Source organism: Camelus bactrianus, chromosome 6, assembly GCF_048773025.1.
Source record: "Camelus bactrianus isolate YW-2024 breed Bactrian camel chromosome 6, ASM4877302v1, whole genome shotgun sequence".
Taxonomy (NCBI): domain Eukaryota; kingdom Metazoa; phylum Chordata; class Mammalia; order Artiodactyla; family Camelidae; genus Camelus; species Camelus bactrianus.
This window is the reverse complement of record NC_133544.1, coordinates 24314501-24325482: the sequence shown is the minus strand read 5'-3', so window position 1 is coordinate 24325482 and position 10982 is coordinate 24314501. Positions and strand designations below refer to the sequence as shown.

The window sequence follows — 10982 nt, the reverse complement described above, 5'->3', positions numbered from 1 at the left end:
AGCTGTGCAGGAACAGGGGTGGGGGAGCCAAGAAAGGTCTTCAAGAGGCCCAAAGAAGGAGGAAATTAGCTGAGTCAGAAGCCAGCAAGAGGAACCTGATCTAGAGGAACTTGTTCTGTAGAGTCAGAGGCAGCCTCACACTGGGAGAGAGAGTTGGGCGGGTTTATTTTTTAACCTTAAATTTCTGGTGCCATAAAAACCTTTAAGAGACACAAAGTGATTTTACACTTATTTAGTGAAGCCCTCCAGTCAACTAAAAGTCAGTCACCTTTGGGGTGAATGGGAGAATCACCAATCAGACTAGGAAAACCTTGCAGAAGACCAGAAACCTGAGCAGATTTTCCAGGGCCATCTGTTCTTGCTGCTTGACCTCATCTCTTCTTTTCAAGAGTGAAATGTCAGATAAATCCAAAACCTTCAGGGCTTCTGACCTCTAGAAGAATTGAAGCTGTGCACCAGCCAGGGGAGGTCACGTAACTTTGATTACTGCCTGGGATGCGGGGAAAACTACTGGGCCAAGCAGCAGACCTCAGAGTTGCAGTGGTTAGAGTGCACTGTTGCAGACAGTAGAGTTCACGGTAGCTTGTTTAAGCAGTGAGGAGTTTAATCTGGGGACACTGGAAAGCCTGCAGAATTGTCAGAAGGGCTGGAGGAGCAGGTTTTAAGCTGAGCCTCTAGGAACATCTCCCGGAACTTCCTTGCAGAATTGGGTTGGTAGAGAGCGGCTGTCACTGCCAACCACAGAACCATGCTTGTCTCTGCTGCAGGCAGGGCATGGCCACTGCCACCTCCACGCCCAGAAACCTGCCACATGTTGGCCCACAAAGTATGTGCCCGCAACTGTCCTGTTTCCTTGGCTAACTTCCAAATCGAAATCTCTTGCTGTGCATCTAAGTAGCAAAATCTAAGCCACGTGTCTGTACCCAGGAAGATGAGAGATGTCTATACACACACACACAATCATTGTGAATATCCTTAAAATGTGGAGAGATCATGCAAAGCATTTTCAGAAGCCAGGAAAAATGGATATCTGCTACCAGGGGCCTGTGAGCTGCGACCTGGGATCCTCAGGGAAAGGTCCTGCCCCACTGTGTGGCGGGCTTCCCTCAGCAGCATTCTGCTTCGTTGGTCTCAGGCAAAACAGAGAAGTAAGAAGTGCTTGCAGTCCAGGCTTTTCACACGACCAACCCAAACTGTCATCACCTTTTATTTAGTTTCAAGACACTTTCAAAAAGAGATTTGAGTCAAACAGGCTGTTGTTTTGCATACTGCAGTACTAGTCCATTCTGGGCATTGTGAGAAGCAGAGTTATACACATGGCTTCCGTCTTGACGGGGAGCCAGGAAAACATACACCAACATGGCAGAAATAAGCACGTTATGAAAAGCACCACATAAATGGTGCAGAGCTGTGGTTTGGGGTGGTCAGTATGGCTTTTAGGAGGGGACAGGACGGGAGCTGGTCCTTGAACAGTGGGTAGGGATTTAGATAGGTAGTCCTGGAGGGCGGAATGAAGAGACTGATGCTCAGAGTGGGTGGGGTGTGTGTATATAAATGGGATCCTGTCAGTTACACTTCCGAAGCAGTACGGGGTGTGAGTAGAAGAACTGTAGGACGTAAGAATGCAAGCTTGAACTGGGACCGTGTTTTGGAGAATTTTGTTTGCCCCATGTATTATTCAGGACTATTTCAGTTTCAAGTGATAGAAATACAACTCAAGTGAACTTAAGGCAAAGAGAATTTATTGTTTGGTCTAATTAAAAAGTCCAAGGGAATGAGTTTGAGACACGGCTAGATTCAGGTATTCAGATGATCGCCTCAGGACTCAGTCTCTCTTAATCTCTCAGCTCGGGTTCATCCGTATTGGTTTCATTTTCCAGCTGGCTTTCTTCTTGTGGTGGTCCCTGGTTACACCCCCTCAGTTCAGAAAGCTCTTGCCCAATATTTCTAGCTGAATTCTCTAGGCTGAGGGTCATTGATTGGCTTACCTGGGTCATGAGCAACCACTACCTGTTCCCATCAGAACTATAATCTTGATCAAGGGAATGTGGGGTCTCTCACTGGCCAGATCTGGTACATGGTCCAAAAGGGTAAGTTCAACTCCACTGCAGCCACATGGAGGGGTGGTCACTGTAGCAGATGCTGTAGATTCCTCATCCTTAACCCCTTTGCTTTTTCCCATTTCAGTGGATCCTGGCTCAATTTCTAACTGTTAATACTTCCATCTCTTCACCTGAGGGCTTTCTCTGACCACCGGAGACCACTTGCACACGTTCAAGGCAGGCCAGGGTGCCAGGGAATTAACGTCTCCTAGGAACAGTCCTCAGTGAATGGCTGATGGGACTGGTGTATAAATACCACATTTGTATTTAAATTATATTTAAAATTCACACAGTGGTAAAGACACAGTAGTTGAGACATGCCGATTTTAAGGAGGAAGAAACCTGAAGGAGCTCTAATTCACATCTTCTGAGACCCAATTCAGCAGGAAAGAAAGCACATCTTCCTCTCCCACCCCAACACACACACACACAGACACACACAAGTCCAGGCCTGATGCTCATTGGTTTATATGGGGCCACATCTGTTTTTGGACCAATTTCAATGGTGAGGAGAATGGAGTGTACTGATTGGTTGTGAACCCAGGTCACGTGCTCCAGTCTGCAGAGGGGAGAGGCCTGGCACTGTGAGTAGGGGAACAGGTTCTCTAGGGGAAATCAGGAAACTGTTCCTGAAAATAGTGTGAATAGAAGCTGGGTGGCAAAAACAGCAGATGTTCCTGAGAGTCAGTGCTTTTCCAGAAGGACGAGGGTCTCCGTCAGGTTCTCCGATGTGTTTTCCTGTTCCTCTAGTACAGGAAAGTACTATTCGTGGCCTTTGACCCTCAGCTCCTTGTGTGGGGCACAGCCACCTGCAGCACCAGAGAGGTTAAGAGGTCAGGAGTCCAGTATATACAATGAGATAAAGGATGCGGCCTGGGGTCTATAACGTTTTTTAAAGCAATTCTGTGTGCCGGGCTCTGTGCTAAGTGCTTTCCTGATTCTCGCATTTTATTATCCTCACGGCCACCCCCAAGGTAGCTGCCGTTACTACTCTCCCCACTGCAGAAGAGGAAACTGAGGCTCACAGAGGTTAAGTAACTTTCCCACTCAAGGACACATGTCGGTAAGTGCCAGATCAAGAACTTGATCTGAATGGTTTGACTTTCAGATATCTAAAAGCTGATCATCCTGGGGAAACTGAGGCAGCACCTGGGCAACATTGGCTGTTGGAGAGGAGCCCCCTGCCCCCTCACCCCCAATACATAGAGGACTGAGATGTTGGTTTGAGGCACTGGAGACAATCTCTAATGGGTGGCACTTCAGGACAATGACTCCTTTGCGGCTGATGAGGGAGGGGCTTCTGGAAAGTTCATTCCAACTATACCAAACTCTCTTTAATGTAAAAGGATGGAAAATGACAGGCCACCTCCTCCTCCCTTCCTTGTCACCCCCCACTTTGTGTTAAGCCCCAGCCACGCGTCCTGGTGAACATCCTACTCTGGACTCAGCACCCTCCTCTCTGGGTGTGCTGGTGGCCACTGACCCCTGGCCTCCTTCAGGGAGGCCTTACCTGACACCCCTCTGAATGGAAGCCTTCCTTCTCTTCGCCCTACTTTATTTTTTCATGGCCGAGGATATATATTGTTTATGTGTTATCTGCTTCTCTCTGTGGAATGGAAGTTCCTGAGGAACAGGATTTTGCTTTGTTCAGAGCTTTCTCCCTCTTGCCTAGAGCAGTACTTGGCACACAGTAACTGCTAGGAAATATTGGTTGAATGCCTGCCCGTTTACCCGGAACTGTGCTAAGTTCTGCCCAGACACTATCTCATTGAATCCTCAGAAGCCTATCATTTGCCCACACTGGGCCCTAGAACCAATTTCAGCAGAGGGAGAAGTAGACATGCCCCGCTCCCCACCTCCTGCGTTATCCTAGCCAGACCCACCCGGGTGTAAGAAGCCCTAAGGGTAGACCAGCCAGACTGAACAGGCTGTGAAATTCACGAGGCCGGGTGTTTGGGGGCGGGTGGGGGGTTCCACCCTGGCTGCTGTTAACAGCACCGTCTGATCCCAGTCCCTTCACACCTCCTTGGTGTGAAAGTCTTTGGAGGTACAGGTCAATCACAGCTCCCGGAACCTTCTTTTCAGAAATTAGCAACAAACCAAAGAGGAGAGAGCTAGAGGGACTTTGGCTGCCTGTCAACCCTGGGGAGGAAGATCTCAAGGCAGTGAGGGTGGGGAGAGGGCATGGAGTGGATAAAGGGGAGTTTCTTGGCCTCCTCCCTTCTCCTCCATGCTTGCTGCTGCCCTCTGTCGCCTCGGGATCAGCGGAAACCCAGGCTTTGGCCTGGTCAGAGCTGCCCCAAGGAGGGCTGGGGTATACTGCCCAGCTCTCAGCTAACAAGGGGCTCCTTTCCAAGGCTGCGCCTTATTTTAGACAAACAGCAAACTTCACCATGTCACATCCCAAGAGCTAATAGCCTATCCCCCTCTATATAAAGTACTTAAAACTTTGGGGCAAACAGCAGCTTCAGGTGGCTCACAAGATTTCTGGGGTTTATGGTTCTGGAAAGGCTACAACACTGACCTGCTGTGCAAAGTAGTCCCTCTTTCCACTTCCTTCACAATTAAAAAACATTTTTGTTTGTTTGTTTTGGGGAGGGGGAAGGTAATTAGGTTTATCTATTTATGTATGTATTTATTTTAATGGAGGTACTGGGAATTGAACCCAGGACCTTGCACACACTAAGCATGTGCCCTGTCACTGAGCTAGACCCTCCCCCTCCCCCTTCACAATTTTGATTGTAGTCTCCTTTTCTCTGGTCTATCCTCCATTCACTATTTGTTTATAATAAACTTCCTCTCACTCAAAGGCTACCTGCTTTTGGGTTGGCTGACAAGCACACAACAAATATTTATTGAAGACTTCCTGGGTGGGAAGCCATGCCCACAACAGTGGGCAAGACAGACAAAACTCTGGTCTTCCTGGGGCTTCCAATCCCAGTGGCAGAATCATTTCTGTAGCCCTCCCAGTGTAGGCCTAGTTCTGGGTTCTTAGCATATCCTGGTTTAGCCTCTGGATGCATGTGGCAGAAACACATCCAAAACTTGTTAGAATTGTAAAAACGTAACTCAACCCTCCAGAAGGCCCCCCCATCCCCGCCGTGCACAGCACCCCACACAGCTCTCCTTCCTTCCTCTTTAATCCTGGAAGTTGCCTTTCTGTGCTATGAGCACCAGAACTTCGGAGGGGCTTTTTCTGACTGTTGTGTGGCCAAGACTGCAGCCAGCCAACATTCTCAGGGGCTGCCCAGCGCTGGCTGCTCCAGGAGGGTGGGAGCCGGAGGAAGAAACCATCCTCACCCTTGCTGCAGCTTGCTGCCTGGGCCCCCAGGGCTACAGAGCTGGCAGGTGAGAAAAGGGAGACTCATCAGCCTCAGTGAACACCCCTGTGTCCTCCTGCAGCGGGTGAACATCACGCCGTGAATCCGCTGTGTGGTTTGGACAAGCTTCCCGAGTTTTCTGCCTTTTGTTATGATACTGTCAGCTGTTCCCTCATAGTTTCGAGCTATGAGCCTCGCTCTGTTTACACTCAGCAGCATGAAGCTCTGTGAGTTTGTGTACACAGGAGGCCACCAAATGTCTGCAGAAAGAGGAAGGAGGTGAGAGTGTGCAGACATTTGCCCAAATGGCAGTCAGATTTTGTCCTTACCTAGGAAACTGGTCAGAGGTTCCCAGCCTTGGCACTGGGGCTCCGGGGCCTCTGTGAACATGCTGACGGCCTGAGGTGACTCAGGGCTGGTCAAGGAAAAACATTCAGTCTACAAGGACTCTTTGATATGACGCTGGCTTCTCTCTGCCCTTTCACAGCATAGCAGAAGAGGCTCAGAGACGGGAGATGACTTACCCAGGGTCACGCAGTCAGTGGAAGAGCTGATCTGGAATTCAGACTACTTGTCCCTTAATTCACCATTCTTCCACCCCCATTTATACTTAACCCATCAATAGTAATTTAATTTCATACAGACACATGTCTACATTTTCATGATCAAAAGTACGAGCAATAGATTTTTTTTGGTAAGAGGTTTAAGTATCCCCTGTAGCCTGCAAAGACAAGAATACAACTCTCCCTAGTGTGTGTTTCCCTTTCCTGGAGAGACACTGCAACCCCCTGCTCCCAAGTACAAGTCTTACTACAACAACCCCGAACCTGTTACAATGAACAGTGCTTTAATGCCAGGTCCAACCCTCTCACTTCGGAAATCTTTGGTGATATGTGCACATACATGTGTGGGTGGGTTGTGTGGACATATGTACACACTGTCAAGGGATTTTTGTTGCAATAGTTTTTGTTGCACTGTTATCTCAAATGAATTTCTGGAAGAATTCATTTCTTTTAGAAGTGACTGTTCCTGGAAGAATCTCTCCTTCTTGAGATGCTCAGGCATCACTCACTGCTAGTGGTGGTCAGTGTTCCTAATTCTTGCTTTTCACGACTGTAGGTTATACTGGATAGGAAGTACCCAACCTTCTACACCAGAAGTTCAATTATAAAGTGGTTATGGGAACTGGGAATATATTTTCCTATAAAAACAATATTATATATGGCTATGTGGTTTAGTTAATCCTTGAAACTTGTTTAACTTCATATGGAGTTGAAATCCTGCCCGTTTGGAATTAATGCAAGTATGAAACAGTACTTTTTCACCATCTGTGCTTAAATAGAAAGATTATAAAACCAAATAAGAATTTATTTTTAATTATCATGAACGTTGGTGGTAAGGGTGAAGAGTTTTATTTGAAGTGCAGGCAGATGAAGACTTGGTGAGAATTCCGAATGGGACCTTTAGATATTCTAAGGGTTTTGGGTGCTGATGCTTCTGGTTTTTGAGTCTGGTTAATTTGACTTTTACACTTATGGCTTTCTCTTCCTTCTCTAAGACATTATTAGCTTTACTGTTTAAGTTGATCAGAGGTGATGAGGGCTTGAGCTTTTGCTGACAAATGGAATAAAGTGAAGGAAGAAAGAGGAAAACATTTGTTCCTCTTGAGATCAATAGGTAGGAGCTGGAAGGAAGTGGACAAATCACCTACCTGTGCCTGGGAGTGGGGACCCCCTACTCTGTGTGGGTCTCTGGCACTGATTTTTTTTTTTCAGAGTCAAGGGAAGGGGAGCAGGAGAGTGCTGATGCACAGACCACCCACACGGCTCAAACCTAATGGTCAGTAGTGGTCCCTCATAGTCCAGAGCCCTGAACTCTCCTTGGGGCTGATGTGTTACCCGTATCAGTATGTCAGTACCACTCTGGAAGCCCAATCCCATGCAATCCCAGAAAAGAAATATCCCACTGTCCAGGAGGAGTGATATGCTTTTGCTGATGTCCTCCTGAAGCCTGGACCCAGCTAGAACCCCAGAATGACTCTATGGATATGAATTCTGGAACCCCTCAGGATATCTGGTCAACCCCATATGTCTTGGGAGTGGGAAGAGGATAGGGTAGGCAAAGAGACTGGAGAGTACCCCAAAGGGAAGGCACAGGGTCTGGGGCAAAAGAGGGGGACTTAGAAAATTTCCAGTGGGGCATGAACTCTACTTGTCTAAAGGCAGCACTGTATGAGAAAGCTATCCTGAGATGGGCCCAGCTAGACCTTCACTGGTAAAGCAGGGAAAAGGAGAGAACTTGTCATTGCAAGTCTTTCCTGTAAGAGAAGAAAGGGGATGATGGGGATGAGGTGTGGTCACTTCCTTGCACTGTCCGCCAGGGGTACTGAGCCCACCCCTGGCTTGGCTCAAGTTAAAGCAAATAGAGGGATGTTTAACTACCATCACAAGTGCAGGTTAGAGGGAAAGTATCCATAACCCATTGTGCTTACAAAGCTTACAAATGCTTGGTTCAGAGAACTAAAATTTAATGAGGATGGTCTGAAGGTTATACAGTCTATCTATTCTTCCAGTTCTTAAAATCTACCCTTGAATCACACCAGCTGTGGATCTGAACCATGCGTGTTTGGTCTCCAGTGGAAATGCTTTTAACAAACTCAGATTTCTTAAGAGGCCAGCAGCCTACACTGAGATGTTTTAAGAGACAAACTTATGGAGCTCCTTGTCATGTTTATGGTAAGAATGTTGTTTTCTTTATGAGGATCAATGGGAGAAATTTCTCTTAGGTCTTTGTTCCAGGAATAGTTGCTTTTCTCCTAAACACCTGGCTTTATTTTATGGACACTATAGATCATGTGACTGTCCATGTATCCTCTTTCTTTCTGCTTATACTCAAATTTGAAGCAATCTTCAGCCAGAGTACAGACCCTCATAACCTGCAGAACTGAAATTTCATCCTTACAATCTTCATCATCTGTTTTTTTTTTCTTGTTTTCCCCTTTAAATGTTTTCTTCTATACCTATTGTTTTGATTTCATTATACCTCATGTAATTTTTAAAAGTCATTTAAAATTATTCTAAGAACAAGGTGGTTAAATAAATACAAAGGTGGCGAAGGGGTGCTAGCTCACACTAGCCCATTTGCTGACTGTGGTTGGGTAGCTTGAACAACAGGCTATTCATAAGTACAGGAAATTTGGAAGACTGATGTTAGAAACTGGAAGTACCTGCCCTATTTATAGTTGCATTTAAAACAAAGTCTTGAATCTGTGTGGTGAATATGTGCTATTCTAACTGGAAAGGTAATTATTAAATTCCTTAGTAGTCACTTGGCCACGGTATAGAGGTAACTTGATGCTCAGGGGAGCAAGAGGCTGGTGATTTCTTTCATCTAAGCAGCACTGTTTTCTTTTTAAGGTTAATTCCATTCAAAGATCAAATGGAATCAAAACCACTGATTTTGCAAATCCACAGCTAATCTTGGACTAGATTTGCAATCACCAAATATTGAAGAAAGCCGAGCAAAATGGAGTCAGGCCCTTACAAAATACATAGTATATTGAACATATTTTTTTCCCTCTAATTAGCATTCAACACTGAACTCTGCTTCTCTTCAAATTCTTTTTTTTTTTTTTTTTTTTTTTTTTTTTGGTTTAGGAGTAAAAAAAGACCTTGATATCCCACCCTCTGAGTTGCTGCTATGGGGACAATTGAGAGAGGGGTGAGAGTGGGAGCGGGATGTTGAATTAGGAGGGGTTTGGTGGCTGCAAATCTAGTCCACTTAGTTTTTGTATTGGATGGGCTCATTGCCAGCTTCATTGAGAAGACACGTGCAGATGAGGTCTTCTGTCACCAAAAAGGGTTCACATTTGGCAGAGGGGCAATGGTCTTCACAGGGACTCTTCTTTTCCTGGCCAACATTCTGGGAAATGTGGATGGATGCTGGTGCCATAGTTGGCCAAGTTGGCAGAGAAGTCATTGATGCTGGGGGTTTTGTGGACTCCAGTTAGGCATCGGGCATTGCTCAGGTCCCCCTTGGGATTGTAGGCCCAGAAGTAGGTGCTGCTTGCTCAGTTTCTCAATGGCCTCTTCAATGTACGTCAGACCCTTCTCCTCTTGCGTGACCTTGGTGCTGGAGTTGGGGTGGCAGCTGGTACCATTCCAGTTCTCAGGAATGGGCTTAGGGGCAAAGTCTTCCAATATCTGATGCAAAATGAAATTGGCCACCCAGAGATGATGTCCCATGTCAATTGCTTCACAGGGTCCTATCTGGATTTCCTTCTGGGCAGACATGACCTTGGCCTTCTGTACAAGCAGGCCACACAGTGGTGAGCCTCCACAACATCCCTGCCACAGGCTTTGTCTGCTCCCAAACCACAGCTGTATGGGCCTCAGGGCCCAGGGAAGCAGTTGGAAGGCCAACCAAAGGGGTGCCCAGCTGTGCCCGTGAGAGTATATTCCTGCTTCCTTCCAAACCAGGGGCGGGGGTTGCTTACAATGTTAGTCATTGTCAAGTTTGCCTTCAATTGGTCTCTGTGGGATTTTGGTGGTACTTGAAGACTCCAAAGAACACCAGATTGTGGGGGTCCTTGCAGAAAGGGTCCCAAAACATGGCAGCAGGGATGAGACGCATGTTACTGTTGGAGCCTTCAGACTGAAAAGTACCAGCGCCATCAAGATGCCACTCAGGCACCGCTTCTATACACTGGAGCTCACTGTCCAAGGTCTGGGTCTTGCAGTGAAGTCATTCTCCAGCACTGCCAATCCAGATACGCATAGCTTGGGTTTTCTCACCCGGAGGAAGAGACATGTCCCCACCTGCTTGATGCCTTTGTTTAAATGGGAACTTGCAAGATGGCCGTGGTGGGAGGTGACCTGGGCGGTGAGCAGGCAGCAGGGGTGGGCAGGTGGCAAGAACGAGGTGTAGGAGGAGAGGCGAGGAGGCCAGGGTGCTGCTCAGACACTCTGCTTCTCCCGTTCTCGGCTCTGCCAAAATTATCTCTTTCTTCTCAACTGGGAAAAGAAACAAGCTGAGGCTAGAAATGGTTTGAATGGGGCAAAGGGAGGGTGTTTATTTTCTATATCTCTCTCTGTCTAAGTGTTCCTTCCATTTCTCCCTGTGTCATCTGGTCTCAAGAAGAAATGCTGATGAGCCTACCTGTCTCCAGATGGCACAAGTGTTGGGTACCATCTGGACCCAATGGTATGTGGTACCCTCTGTACCATGGTGATGATGGCTTAGCGTCAGAGGGAGAGGGAGACAGAGCATGGGTGTGATTTATGCAAGTGATTCAGTCTTCTTGGGCCCGATTCCCTGCAGGACTAACTGGAGGCCAAATTGGGAAGAAGGAAAAGATTCATCCTCATTCCTTTAGCCCCTTTTCCATTGGGAGTGACTCTGACTCTCACCTGCTTAGAATTGAGAGTGCCAAGGAGTTTTCTGGTACAAATATTAACAGTGCAGGAAATTGGCCCAGAGGATGGAGAGGAGTTTGAAAAGCGAAGAATCAAGCCCATTGTATTCTTAAAGAAAAGACTTTGAAAAAAAGTCTGGCAACCTG

At 46.9% G+C, this 10982-nt stretch overlaps 1 pseudogene; it reads right to left on the bottom strand.

The window, feature by feature from the left end:
• Positions 1-9167: 9167 nt before the first annotated feature.
• Positions 9168-10360, bottom strand: LOC105075482 (glutamine synthetase pseudogene; annotated as a pseudogene).
• Positions 10361-10982: the final 622 nt, after the last annotated feature.